At 36.6% G+C, this 15,392-nt stretch overlaps 1 protein-coding gene across 3 annotated transcripts in view; it reads left to right on the top strand.

Moving 5' to 3' along the window:
- DMD (dystrophin) overlaps window positions 1-15,392 on the top strand; it is a 1,135,346-nt gene that overhangs the window by 928,377 nt on the left and 191,577 nt on the right. The gene's annotated exons all lie outside the window — the stretch shown is intronic.

The following is a 15,392-nucleotide window of genomic DNA, read 5'->3' as shown; positions in this document are numbered from 1 at the left end:
CTCCCTCCACTCTTCAAATATTCTGAATAAAATATGTCAAATTAATTTTCATTTTTCCAAATTATTTTTCAGTTCTATCCCCAAAGAGACACAAAGAAAAATCAGTTTCTGTTGTGTTACTTAAGTGTGTAACTGCTATTGAACAGTGGCAAACAAAGTGGTCTGAGGAAGTGTGTATAAAAAAGAGGATTAATAGTGGTAGGCTTTTAAAAGATCAAAACTTGACAAGACAAAATTGGTTATTTGACAGTTACAGAATTGGCAATTAAAAAGAACACAGTAAGTATCCTACTTCTGAAGACAGGAACATGCACTACTGTTTGATTAAAGCTGGCTTGTAGACTTTATACTTCACTCAGCCCTTGCCACTTTGTGTAGAAAGGTCCACAAAAGAAATAGCTGTCCACTGAAGTTTGAAGGGTGAAGCAAGAAGATGGAAGAAAAATTGTTTACAGTGAACAAGAGGTCATTAGAAGCTAAGGTTCCGATGTGAAACAAAAAGAAATTAAATATCAGGAGCAAATTACCAGACAAGCTCTTACCAAGCTTTAAATAAATTTTCTTTCTATAAAGATGGCAATTGTTTGCTTATAGCATAGAATTATTCTGGTTGTTTTATGGTGTGATAGCACATCACAAGCTTTATCTAATTTGCTTTTTGCCTTTCTCTCTGGTGTGAATTTACTGGTTACTGAGCTGTGGATTATATTGTCCGAAGGAGTCCATTTGGATGTTTCAGTGTTCTGCTTTATTTCTTCAGGAATTCTGAACTATCTTTCTTCTTCATTGGTGTAGCTATAGTAGACATCCACCACAAAATCTTGGTTTTCCAGCCAGCTAATCCTGGCCCAGAGACTGCACCACATCACCCCTCACTGTGGGGTGTGCAGTCAAACCTGTCCCTTACATGACCCGAGGTGTGACATCTCCACCTGGCCTGGCCTGCCTGGAGTTCTCCACCCCAGAACTCCAATCCTGGCACTTAAACTCAGTGGAAAAAACCACAAAGGAGTGGTACCAAGAACAAAATTACTCTGCCTATCTCAGAAAGTAGGCTTGAGAACTTGTTTAGGTAGAAATTATTTTCTCTCTATTCCCTTAGGAAATTATTCAAAAATCACTGAGAAAAGATACTTAAGGACATCTTCACTGCAACTTATCAGAAAACAAACAAATAAACAAAAAACCCCAACATGCCCATTCCTATTTGTGCTTGCATCTTTCTGAAAGGAACTTTCCTTTTTTTTCGGTGAGACAGGGATGGCCAAACTTCTCTCCATGAGCAGTTGCAGGAAGGTGTGCTGGTGAAATGGAAGTGCTATTTTTCTTATGTAACATCCTCAATGATCTTCATTTTCTGTTTTTATAAACTCCAGAAAATTTTATTAATTACTAATGAATGCTGTGATCCCAACACAATGCTGGTCTTAATCATATTTCAAGATATTTCAAGTTCAGATCTCTATTACAGGGACATGTAACTTCAGTGACAATTTACATATTAGTAGCAATTTTAACATTTTTTTTAATCACAGGTGAAAGAAATCTCACTAATGAAACAAATAAATATCTCTTGCTGTTTATTTGGTTTGTAGAAGATGAAAAGTTATAAAAATTGAACAGTTCTAAAGCATTCTTCAGATTTTTTTAAAGCAATTATTATTAAAGGAAATTTGAATTATGTTCCCTCTCCAAGTTAGTCATTCATAAAATGTCCCTATTGTATTCTGGATTGGATTTTCAAGTATAAATTCAAGTGGAACTCAGAGAACAGTAGTTTCCACATCTGAAGGACCCCAAAACAGTCAGATAAAAAGAACTGACTACTACTCTAGTAATTTCTGTCTCTTCATTTTGGGTTGTATTTTGTGTTGATTTTTTATCTTTTATTTTTTTATACCCTAGATATCAGTGATAACTTCAAATACTTTCATGTAAGTCTCAACTTGTAAAAAAAAAAAAAAAGTAGTAGTAATTTAAATTAACTTTTTAAAAGAAAGATCTGCATGAATCTTGGGGTTTTACACAGACTATAACTGAGCCATTAACTTGCCAGCTTTCAGGGTGCTTTTTGTAATTTTCAGGAAGGAACTGAAAGTAAAACACCTTAGGTTAATTCCAAGTCAAAGGGAATTTCAAAAGTCCAGCTTTTTCTTGAAGCAAAGTTGCTGAGGTTTTACTACTCATTCTATTACTGTAACTGCAGCATTCTGATTGCTGTATATGTTTCCCCATGAGTTTTAGGGAATGCAGTCACACAAAAATGTTGACATTAAATAACTAAGAGTATTTAAACTCATTATACTCTTTAAAAAAGATGACACACAAAGTCAGATTATACAGAACAATAAATGTGCAGTAGACTAAAGTGTTTATTGTACCTTTTTTGAGAGGACCTGCAATGGAATTTATAGAAGTCTATTTTCTATTTTAAAGAAATTAGACCCAAGACTTTTCTGGGTTATCCAGGGATAAAAGAGATCTCCTTGGTTTAAGCTGGCATTGCCCTGCAGGAGACCTGAAGGATGACTGGCACAGGTCCTGATGGTGCTCTCCTCTGTAATAGGCACCTACAGCTGTCACATCCAGGGAGAGCTCAAGTTTTGGACTTACTACAAAGGTGGAATGAGACATATTGCAGTAGCAGGCAGAGCACTGCCTCTTTTCTAAAGCAAGACTTTTGTGTTAGGGGGAGTTTGTCAGATAGATTTAACCTGGTATGAACAGCAGGGAAAAGTTGTTCCATACAGTTTCACAGTGCCTTCAAGGAACTCTCTTTTTGCTACAGAAGCTTGGCTTGACTGTTCAGTGCCCATCATTTTCCTTCCTGCTCCTGTATGCTTTTGAGCAGACCCTTAATCCTTCTGATTTGATAGTTTTCACAACACAGATTAAAGCAGCACTGATTGATAGAAAGCTAATCCTGGGCAATGGTTACTTTTCTATCCCTGAATTTGGGATGCTCTCTTGAGGTCTTAGGGATCACCTGCTGTTGTTGGTAAATCAGTGCAGGCTGTGCTTCAAAGCTCACATCCCATCTGCATAGAGCCTGGTGTTGTGCTGAACAGACTGTGTGTCTGATTCTTGGAATTAACTGTGACAGCAAGATCGTTTTGGCAGATGGTTGCTGTGGCATGTGTATAGGTATATTTGAAGGATGATGGTGTTATTCTATTTCCTGATGATCATACCTTTGTTTATGGAAAAGACTTCCATTTCCCTATTGTTTTTTTTTTGTTTTGTTTTGTTTTTTTTTTTTTGTTTGTTTGTTTGTTTTTTTTTTTTTTGTGTTGGTTTGATTTTTTTTAACATGCAAATATATGAATTGTAGAGTCATTCCTTGGTTGTTTTTTTCTTTTTTCATTTCCTTTAATCTAAGATAACTTCTGCATACCAAGCATGTCCTTTGGCAAGTAAATGAATGTATAAAGAGGAAATGTAAAAGGTTTGCCATATTTCCTTTTTCATCAGCTCCTAAAATTTCCTCCTACAGACTATTTTATTTCATTTTGTTTCTTATAAAACTTCATTCCCTTGAGATATTGTTTAAGCAGCAACTCATGTCTGTCCTCACTTGCGTGTGCCCTGAGCAAACAGACACAATTGCTGAGTAACAGGCATCAGAACTCTGAGTGTCAGTGTTTGGTTTTCAGGCTTTCAGCAAGATTGCAAAGGGAGCACAAAGCTCCACTGGGAAACTGAGCATCAGTATTTCATTTAGTGGTACAGTTAGATTATGAAGCGCTGTGTGTGAAGTGGTATTTTTTTCAGAAAACTCACTGATGTGGAAAGAGAATTCTGAATTTTTTTCTATTACCAAGTCAAATGTATAGAAGTTGTTTGAAGATTACAAACAAATTCTCAAATTTGAATTTCAGATCAACCTTTTTTCCCCCTTAATTTTATAAAAAGTACTTTGGTAAAGGAGGTGAGACAAATAAGAAAGTTGCCTTTTCCATGCAGCTCCTCTTTATGAGGTTGGTCAGTCATGAAGTTTTCTCACACTTAAGAGAGGAAGGTAAGCTTTTCACTGCATAGACAGAGGTTTTTGTACTAATGCTAATCAGCTGAATTAGAATTATCTTAATAGACATTTCAGATAAAAACAGTGTATCTGAAAAGAAGTTTTAATCTCAGTGAGACTGACCACTGAATGAGTGCATGATGCAGGTGCATGATTATCCCTTGTTTAGTGAGAATTTACTGAATAGTGACATTACTCTGTCAGTTATGAATAGGTCTATGCCATGAGAATTCTTTCTACACAAAATTGATTATATGTCAAATATGTGTGGATAAAAGATTATGAGTGGCATTGCACTGAATAGTATACCAGTGACTATTGCTGTGAATGCCTTGAGGGATATTACATTCATCTTTTTTCATCCATAGTTTGCCTAATTTCATCTTTTAAATCTCTGGGATTTCTTATGCTCATTCCACTGGGTATGAAACTTCATAAACTACATCTGGGATATAAGTTATGTTTTTTTTATCTAGTTCCCCTCTCTGTCTCTTCTCTCACCTCTAGCCTGGAATTCCTATTATTAGGAATTCATACGCAGATATTAGCATATAATTTTATAGGAATTATTTTACGTCACTGCTAATTAAATAGGGAATGTATCCTTTTTTCTGAAGATACAAAACATATAATGTGTATTTTCTTTTGTGCTTATTTTTCAGGGCTTAGAATCCATATACAAGTCTTTCTAATTCTCTCATGAAAGCAGTAATGATGCTTCAAAGAGGATTATTGGAAAAAAGATATCTTATTTGCATGGGGAACATGTAACTTCTGGGTTTGTTTCTGTGAGCAAACTGTACTCCCTGACACAAAGGCAGAAACTATCCCTCTGTGATGAATCACTCACATATTACACAGTAACCCTGATACCCTTGTTATCGTTCTTCACATTCTTCTCCATTCACTTTTTTGTGTACAAATTATTTTTTTTTTTTAATTAGTGGGTGCTAAAACTTGCAGAGTTTCCTAAAAATCAGAACATGATATAGTGCAATTGACAGCTTTGTGAGACCAGTAATTGCTGTGGATGCAATGTGGTGAAGAAAGCTACAAAGTTGCTTTATATGCAGAATAGAAATAGTTGGTGTTAATCCCAAGGGAATGCAAAGCAGACTGTTTTTTTTCTAAAAGTGATATTTCTTTCTCTGAGCTTGATACACATAGATGTGAGAACTAATGAGTGTATTGGGTTTAAGTGGCCAGGTTATGGTAGCAGGGGAGTTATAAGGTGGCTTCCATAAGGGTTGATTTAGATTGGAGATGAGGAAAATTTTTTTACAGTGAGGGTGTTAAAACACCGGGAAAAGTTGCTCTGAGAGGTGTGGGAAGCCCCATGCCTGGAACCATTCAGGGTGGGGCTTGACAGGGCTCTGAGCATCCTCATGTAGTTGAAGATAACCCTGCTCTTTGCACAAGGCTTGGACTAGATGGTCTTCAAAGGTCTCTTCCAACCCAAGCCATTTTATGGTTTTATGAAAGAGGAAAATGTTTTAAGAGCTGAATTTATGTCTTATTATCCTAATCTGATTTGACTGATAATAAACCCAACTAACTTTCACTAGCCAAGTCTGTTTTACCCATGATGGTAACTGGTGAGTGATCTCTCCCTGTCCTTACCTTCTCCTCTCCCCCCAGCCAGCTGAGGAGGGTACCTGGCATCCAGCAGGGGTCAACCCACCACAGTGTACATAAACAAGATATATTTTTTTCAGAGTTAAATTAAGTATAGGGCTTGTTTGTTTGCTATTAATATGTGTTGTTTTTGTTCTGATTGAATCTGAAGGGAATCTGGAAGGACCATTTTCAGATAGCAGCAGTCCTGTTTAAACTGAACTTATCCTGCTTCTCCTGCCTACTGTCAGCAGGGTTCATACAAAAGCTGGCATTGTGAGTACCTCTGGGTGTGTCACATGAATGCCAGTCAGAAGCCTCTTGAATATACAGTTGCTGCAAAAGCTGCTGTGGAAGTAAAACAGTTATGGCAAGTCATGATTCCACAATAAGTGTTTTCCATTTAATTTTCTTTTTTCTTTAAAATACAACTTTGTCTCTTGAGAAGTAGCTAGCATTTATTACGAACAATAAACTGACAGTCAGGTTTTTGGCACAGTCTGATGTGTTGTTTTTGACAGTGTCATTTCCAAGTTTGCCTGCGGTACTATGCAGTATTCTTCAGCACATTTTTTAGCTTTGGGTGGTAACTCATGTGACTGGACTGAAGACTTTGAGCAAAGTCTTCAGCTTTCTGAGATACTTGAGCTCTGTTCCCAAATGTATTCTTGAATTTTATGAATGTATGGGACCTTAGGTTATTTTATGAACTGTTTTCTGAAGAAGTGTCTCTGAGCCACATGTTTGTGTCACATTTAGTTATCATCGAGACCAATGACAAAAACATATCCAAAACTTCTGGATATGAGAGTGACTTTGATGTGATTAGCAGTGAAGTAAAGTACTTGCAGTGTCCTGTGTCAGCAATTTATAAAGTGTTTGATAAGTAATCTTGACTGAAGAGCCATAAAAGCAATTCCAGGGTATAAACCTGGGTCTGGATGGCATACTTTGGAGTGACAGTAGGAGAAGAGGCACATTTGATCTCTACAGAAACCTAAGCAGGAGCATATGAATTTCCTGCCATATTTAAGATCCACCTGATATATTGACTTACTGACAAGAGTGTATTCTCTCTTCTGAAAACATATCTAAGCCCTGAGTTCTTATTTAAGTTTAAAGAGTCTGATTCTAGATGGGAAGGGTGTTTTTTGTTTGTTTCTTTGATTGTTTTAATTTCACAGATATTTGCTCTATTACCTCCATTACTATAAGCTCATCTCTGTTCCTTCATTAGTACCAAGTATACTTTAAAAGTGTAAATTTCACTTTTCTTACCTTCTTGTCTTTGTTTTCTTATCTGGATCAGATGAAAACATTTACATGACTTGACCAGTATGACCTCTGAATTAAAATAATTTAATTTTTATTATGATAGTGGAATTATTTATCTTTTACTGGAATGAAGGGAAGATGGAAGGAACAAGTATATTTCTTTTCAATTGGTGTATTTGAGAAACTCAGTGATCAAAAAAATTAGAGTCTTTTAATGTCAAACTGAAAAACATGAACAGAAGTTAATTTTCACCCTCAAGTAACTTGTCTTCTAAAAAAATATGTTAAGATACAAGTTCATATCATGTCAGAGTTTGCTGGTGATATCATTATTTTTTTCAGTGATATTTGCCATTTTAACTTGATACTGGAATTACTGTGGGAGTACATTCATCTTGCTAGTAAATCCAAGAAAATGCCAAATAATTATTTTCAGAAGGTAAATCTTATTTAGAGACCCCTTGATACAGGAATTCTGTTCAATTTTGCTTTTGATTTCTGGCTGCAGCAAAACATGGTTAGACTGCCACAGAGAGACCAATCAATATGATAGTTAAAGCTGCTGTTCTGAAGGATATTGTTAAAAATGAATTCTTTTATTCAGGTTCTGAACTTTTGTCAGTTATTTGCTTATTTCAAGACAGTCAACATACATTATTAAAGCACCTAAAATAAATCATGCAGAACATGATTCTGGTGAGGTTCAGCTTATTCAGAAAAGCATAAAGCTATGGAACTTCTTAGGGCTGAAAACTAATGAGGATGGACCTTTCTGTGAAATTCCCCACCAGTGCAGCTCTCCAGCAGGGCAGCAGTCAGAGTGGCTGAACAGCTCTGAGTGCAGGGCAGCAAGTCAGCAGCCAGGAGCAGTGCTATTCATTTTAATCCAGCTGTTGAGTTTGGGGGGTTGACACAGTACAGGTTTAAAGGTGGAAGCCCTGCTGTTGTGCTCAGTGCTGGTGTGAGCAGGCAGCTGAGGATTTGGGGTTCCAGGGTCAGAAGGAAAAGGCCACTGAGGGAGGTGGTGGCATCACCTTCCCCAAAGGACCCTGCAGCTGGTGGCAGCTCCTCCCTGCAGCCCCCCTGCTCCTGAGCCTGGCAGCTCCTTCTGCTCCTGTGCCAGCCCTTTTGGCAACAGCTCTTCAGGGCTGCCTGAGCCTCTGTGGCTCTGCCTGCTGCAGCATTTAGAGGGAAGTTGCTGTTCCCTGTGCTGCTCCCATTGTGCAAATGGAAATGCTGTTCCATGTACACAGGGAGAGGCCGTAAGTGGTAGCTTTGGTCTGTTGGCTTCTCACTGAGTGTTTAAACATGTGGTGCCCCTCACACTGAGCAGGCTTGCAGCTAAAACATCAGCAGCAAGATAAAACTAACTTTCCTCATGGCAGTGTAAACCCAGGCTATGTTAATGAGTAAACTGACCAACGCTTGGTGAGTTGTGTTCTGTTGTGACAGGAACAGCCAACATCAATTGTTAAAGTGGCTTTGATTGCACTTGACTGCTGCTCAGCAGCTTTCTCTCCGTGGTAACTTTACTGGCATCTCTTGCTTAAATCCTAGGAAGTCAGAAGGTCCTGAGGCCACACTAGCATGACCTGGATTCCCACTGAAAATCAAGACGAAGTGTACTTTTGTCCTTTATGCTGCCCAAGTGCCTGCCCTTCCTGGCCCTTCCCCAAGACAGCTCCAGTAGGGAGGATTTGACACAAGTAGTGCAGAAGCACTGGAGCTTTTGCCACATTGCCTTTTGTATAAAGCCCACCAGGTCCCAGTCAAGCTGTCCTTGATTAAGAACAGTTTATTGCGGTGGATCTTGCATGCTCGTAGAAAGGAACACCTGAAATAGTATAAATTCCTAACTGATATCTCATTACCTGTAGAAAAATAAAAACTTCTTTTAAAAGTAATTGTAAAGCCATTATAGTTATTGTTCTACTTGATCCATTTTTAATAATGTGTAACATATGAGGCCTCTAGTTTCTGCTTGATGTTTTGGGTTGTTCTTTTTTAATAAGGTTTTATGTTTTTTTAATTAATTGAGAATCATGTTATGAAACTGGTGTACCAATTATTTTTCTCCAGACATCAATGATGTTACCAACAAAAACTTTGAATGTCAGGATTTTTTTTAAAAGAAAAGAAGATTGTAAAAATAATTTGTAACAGAAGAAATTAGGGTAATGCTTTGAACAGAAATAATTTAAGTATAAAATGTCTTCAATTTTTCTTTTAAAAGAATCTGAAAGAGAACTGTATAGGTTTGTGTATTTAGGGAAGGATGAATGTATATATGAGTATCATAGGCACTAAAACATTAAATACCTTATTGTTACATGTTGGTGTACTGTGAAACAAATATGCCTTCCTAAATGTACAAATATTTTTTTTTCTTCTAGGAAAGGTCATTTATAATTAACAGATAGCAGATATTTTTCATTATTGGTTGGTGAAAGAAAAAAAAAAACAATCCTTTTGTCTTTCATAAGATTTTTTTTCTCCAGACCTAAAGACAGATGTGTATTTCAGCCTTTCCAGGTGTGTGTTGTAAAAGGAAATCAGTATTAATTTGAAGTACTGGAGTGATAGCAGAGCTAAGAGATGTAAATACTCTCCAAACTATGCAAAAGGACTTTAGGACCTTGCATGAGTAACTATTGGAAGTAAATGTTCCTGCAGAGGAAGATGTTCTTTGTGCTGTTACTGTTTGATCTCTGGAAAGTGGGGAGAGAAAAATTTAGATATACTGGAAGTAACTGCATAATTATTTTGCTGCAGAGAGGTTGCCAAAAGATTGACAGGGTGAGTGTGTTGACAGCATGAGCAGGTGGAATGGGATCAGACGTTCATTGGAGTACGGGGGTTGGGATGTGCATGTTTGGTGGGAGCAGAGTGCCTTCTAAAATCTAGAAAACTCTGCTAGTTTGTAATGGACCTTAGAGTTTGGCTTTCAGAAAATTGTGTGTATGATTCTATGCACATTTATGCTGTTTCCCTCCTACTCACTCAAATCTCAAATACAGATTTCAAAGGCAGATAGCTGAGCCCATTCTTAGACATCTCAGTAGAGGTGGCTGATTTTCTGACACAGAACACTTGCAACTCCTACTTAAAAAATGTGCTTTGTTTGCTTTGTTGGACTGGCTTGTCTGAAAGAGTACAGGCTATGTAAGTTAAATACATATTTATATTTTACACCATACAGTAAAAGTTCTTCATTTCTGTGGCTACAAGGAATTTTTCTTCTTTAGTGTAGCTTCAGACTAACACGATGTTTCTATTTAGGGTTTCCATCCTGGATGGAATATATATCCTAGAACAGGATATATTTCTCTAGACAAGGATCAAATCCTAAATTAAACTATAAAGGCAGAAAGATTTGTTTCTTTAAACATTTATTTCTTTATTTTATATATTTATTCATATTTTCATTACATGTAAATGAAAGCAGGGGTGTTTTCAGTCTTCAAAAAACCTATCCAGTAAGTCCACAAATTCCTTCCAAACACATGGAATTAGCAAATAATTGAATACAAATTAATTGCTGGAGGTCTCAAAAAATATGTTCTCTTGCAATGATCAAGGGAGAAATGCCCTTTATGCTGTAGGCAAAAAGTCAGTTCTGTGATTAAATACCTGCACACTACGGGCAAGTATCTTTTCAAATGATTCTGTTAGTGCTCTTAAAGAGTTACTATTCCAAAGCTGAGGCAGCCCAATGTAAATGAAATCGAGAAGTCCACACTGCATTTCCAGTTACTGTAGCAAGGGATTGCTGCATCCTTAGATGCACCATGAAGTCTCTTGCAATCTGAATATAACCTAAATTGAAGGCACTTTTGCCTGCTTATAAAAATAATATTTTCTGAAAACAAGGCCAAACTTGCTAAAGAAAGATTTTTTTAATCTTCTGTTAGATGAAAGTAGCATTTGAATATGAAGTTTGGTCACATCCTTATTCTGGGACTTGTAGAATTTTAAACCATAACAGTGATAGATGCAACTTACAGAGATTGCTTTCTGGAGGGCAAAGTTACACTTTGGCTTCCATTCATCAGCACTTGAATCTCTCTTAGAGGACTAGCTCTTACCCTTTTTATCTTGAAAAATGTGTTGGGAAACCAGAAATGCCTTAATTATATTCATAAGCTTATCTTCACAATGGAAAAGACCTTTTTATCGTTCTTTTTAATCAAGTCATTAGCATGAAACTCAGAGATGTAATCATACCAGACTGGAATTGGGGTCATGCCATAGGCTAGCTGAATAGGAGGCTTCTTGGCATGGTGATGTATAGCCATTACACAACAATGCTTTTAACTCAGTAAGTCTGCCCTTTAATTATATTTTAAATCTCATTGGAGAAGTTTTTATCATTATGTAAATTGTTCAGTGAATGGTCTCATTCTAAGACTCAATAAAAGTTTTGCTTATGTACTGGGAGAGAAAATTACTTAAAATCTTGATGGGGGAATGGGGAGCAATTAAGAAAAAAAAAACCAACAAAAAACAAAACTAAATCCAACAACCAATTCTTAAAAGAACTATGACATATAAAAGAGAGAACTTCCAAGGGACCAGAAATGCCTTGTAAACCAGCAAAAACGCTTCACTTGCTTGTTCCATCATTAATCTAAATCATAGACTCTTCAGATACAAATGTTCTCTTTGAAAAGAGTAAACATCTCTTCCTGTCCAAATGGTAACAACTAGCTCACAAGGAGACACTGCCATAAAGTGCAGACTGGGCTTCTGTTGCCAAAAACAAAAGGAACAGATCAAGTGCACCTTGCACTGAATCTATTACTCAGGTGCTTAAAATTCATTTGACTTGCTGTGCTGTAGCCCTTAATTCAAAATCTCCAGAACTGTGACATTCACAAAACTATTCCTCCATCTAGCAGACAGGAGAAAAAGCTGTGATCCCGAGAGTGGTGCCATGTGCATGGATTTTTGTGCCTCCAAAGGCTGATCTCTGAACCCTCACACAGAGCTTATGATTTAGGCAGAATCAGAAATTTAGAGAAGTTTAGATGCAATCAAGTGAAATCAAGTGAGATGATTAATTTGAAATCCAATTGCTAAACTGCTAAGATTTGCTTTACAGAGCTGCAAATAGAGGAGAATTAGGGTCCTTTAATTTCTTTAAATTATTGCAAAATGAATTTTTTCTACCTTGTTTAAAAGATAAATGCTTTGTCAGCTGGGATGCATTGATTTCCATGTTTTAGTATGACTCATCTATAACCCAAGATATATAACTAATTCCTTCTTTCTAGAACTTCATTTCCAGACTACCAATCCCTCCCTGGTGTATTACCAAAATAATGGCAGATTTTGACTTGTCATGACCTTTATATGTCATATCTCTATATTGCATGTGGGATATGAAGGATATTGACACTGATTAATTCTTTCTGCTAAGGTATCTCAAACTATATTGAATTCTTGTAGGATTAGCTGTGCTGTGTGGAAGCTGACAGAATTTTGGATTTCACAGCAACAGCTCAGCTTGCACTAAGCAGGGCTCTGTGTAAAACAAAACTTGTGGAGCTACAGGTGAATTTCTTCTGCCTACCAAAAGAATTAGGGCACTGAGGATGTGTGCTTCCATGGAGAATAGGAGCAGGAGTTCATAGGGGGAAAAACTGAATTGCAAAAGTCAAAAAACATACCTATCCCCTAGCTTTTTGGCAGCACTGTGTGTGCTCACTTACCATGTTAGAGTATTTCTCTGAAATCTTCAAGGTGGTTCCAAGAGCTCAGGAAAACAGTGAAATAGCCAAAGCAAATTTCCTCACCCTGTTTTGTCCAACAATATTGTTTTCCTCAGGATGAAATGCGTTTAATCTCTTTATCACTCTAGTTCTGTGTCTTAGTTGTACACATTCTATATAATAAAATAATGTAAATACACTTTTTTAAATGTGTAGAAACCTCTAACAGCTGTTCAGTTAAGTTTCTACAAACAAATATTATGGAGCCTTTTGTCATCTAACCATATAGTTCATCTTAATAAAGGAGGACTTCACTCAGCACCTAATGGACTGCAGCTCTTTCCAGGCAGTTCAGCTTACTCTAAGCAGTCACTTGTGATCAAAAAGATGCTTTTCATTCTGCTCTCTGTTCTTTTTAAGAACAAATAGCCAATCTTTTTTCAACACAGTCTCAGTAATAACAACTACAGCAAAAATGCAGCATACACTCCAACTGTAACTCAGTAGATTCATACCAGGATTGATTTTTTTATCCTCTGTAGTCTTTTTCATGTGTTTGAACACACTGGAAAATATGAAAGTGAAATAAATAATATATGTTTGGTCTATATGCTATGTTTCTTGGTGTGACATGCAATGGCAGCATACTTTTGCAAATATTTTGCAGTTTTTGAGATTAAATAGCTCTTCCTGCTATACTGTTGTCAAGAAAAAGAATCTAATTCATATTTTAAAAACATGTGGATTTATTTATTTCAGAAAACAAATAAAAGATGTATAGATCTTTTTCTTATATGCTCTCTGCTTCTCTTGGGATATGTAAGTGTCACAAAGAAAGGTTCTGAAATGCACCAACCTAAGTGGAGCAAATACCATTGTTGTTGTCTTGCTTCTTTGTCAGTGTTGGCTTCCTGCATAGCTGCAATAAACTGCTTTGGGGAGCATTAGAAGTGCAGTATACACAAGTAATTGGAATGAGGAAAACTCGATCTTGAATATTAAGCTTTTGATAGGAATTCTTCACTTTTCATGTTCATTGCCCACTTAGCTGTCCAGATATGTTGTGATACTATATAGTATCCTGAAATAAAAAAGGATGTGGTTTGCTTTTATTTACACAATTATGTATGTGTCTGAAGAAAGAGATAAAATGCAAAATATATTCTAAACACAAGAAAAATCTGGAAAGGTTTATTCCTTAAATTTTATCTTATATAATGCTATGAGTATATGTGTAGTAAAGCACCAAGAGGGCATAGATGTGACATCTTCCTACTGTGAATAGTTATTCCACATATTTCATGGCACATGTTCGTGCCAAGGAAAGGGAACAAGTTTGTAAGTTCAGTGTTTCCATCACTACCTTGAAAGCCAAGAACTTATTGCAACAGGTAGTGTATGTAATTCTTTTGTCCAAAAACAGATTTAATGTTTATTAAATGTAGGAGGACTTTGAAACTATCCAGACATTAACAATTAGCTTTTTTACTGTGAACTTTTTCTTTTGTTACACATTGTTTCAGCTATTTACATAAGTATTGTTATACTCAACCTAGTTTAAATAATATCTCCAAATGCATACATGGAAGGAAAGAAATTTGATAATAAGGTATTTTTCATTCAAGTAAACAAAAATGAAGTATCACAGCTGGAAGTTGAAGCTAGCAACATTTAGACTTGAAATAAAATGCAGATTTTCAAGTAAGGACATTCATATCTGAAATACTGGATATTTTTTATGTGCCTTAATAATGCCATTTTAAAAAATATAAATTGCCTGAACAACAATAACTAAATACAATGTTTATGATAGAGTTGCATTCTGCAAAGTTATCTCTGATGTACATCAAACCCATTCCAAAGTACTTTACTGCTTGAATGACAATAGATAAGTAAAATAGTTGGGGAAGGATTCTTACTCTGTACCAAAGATGTTGCTAGCTCAACTTAAAACTTCCCCAAATATTGTGCTAGTTATTGCTGTGAAAGGTATTCACTTAAGGACATTTGGAACAGCAGTAGGTGAACAAGGACAATGTACTCATGATTCAGTGCAGCTAGCATTGCACTTAAAATATCAAATAAAACCAATTCAATTAAGAGCACACCAAGCAGACAGATTGTGTGCTCCCTTCTTTCAAAGTCATTCTTCTGAAGAAAATTGCAACAAATTTCCATTGGGGACTATCTGCGATGCTCAGTTAGTGCTGGGTCTTGTTCTCAAATGCCATAAATCATTTCCTCTCCCCACTTTATCTCTAGCACTCCCATTTCAGGCAGTAAGAAACCACTACCAGAAATCATAGTGCTCCAACATCCCAGGAGAAAATGTCGATCTTTATTCACTATTCTTTATTTTTTTGTGTGTCTTTGTGTGCTTCTTTGTTTGAAGATAAAAGTACTTCGGTGCAAACGTGGCTGCATATAAAGTACATGTATGCTCATTCATGTACATGTTGAAATTATTATTATTATCTTTTTTGTTCCATTTAATGACCTTGATTCAACCACTGCTCTCTGCACATGAATCTGACCTTGTGGAGCTGCAGCATGTGAGCGTCTTGGGGAAGGGCAGCCAGCGTACAAAGGCTGCATTGAGTGTGTGGGCAGGCAGGAATGCTGGTACCAGGCAGCTCTCTAAAGAATGTTCTTTTGGCAGAAACAGCAGTGCTAAAAATGAGGGGGAAAAAATGAATTCAAAATTTAGAGCTGGCCTGCAGTTCCGAGGCGATAAGAAAAGTTGGCTGTTCAACATGAGCTGCCAGTTG

Source organism: Oenanthe melanoleuca, chromosome 1 (assembly GCF_029582105.1).
Source record: "Oenanthe melanoleuca isolate GR-GAL-2019-014 chromosome 1, OMel1.0, whole genome shotgun sequence".
In the NCBI taxonomy this organism is placed as follows: domain Eukaryota; kingdom Metazoa; phylum Chordata; class Aves; order Passeriformes; family Muscicapidae; genus Oenanthe; species Oenanthe melanoleuca.
The sequence above is the reverse complement of the archived record's forward strand: the minus strand, read 5'-3'. Positions and strand labels throughout refer to the sequence as shown.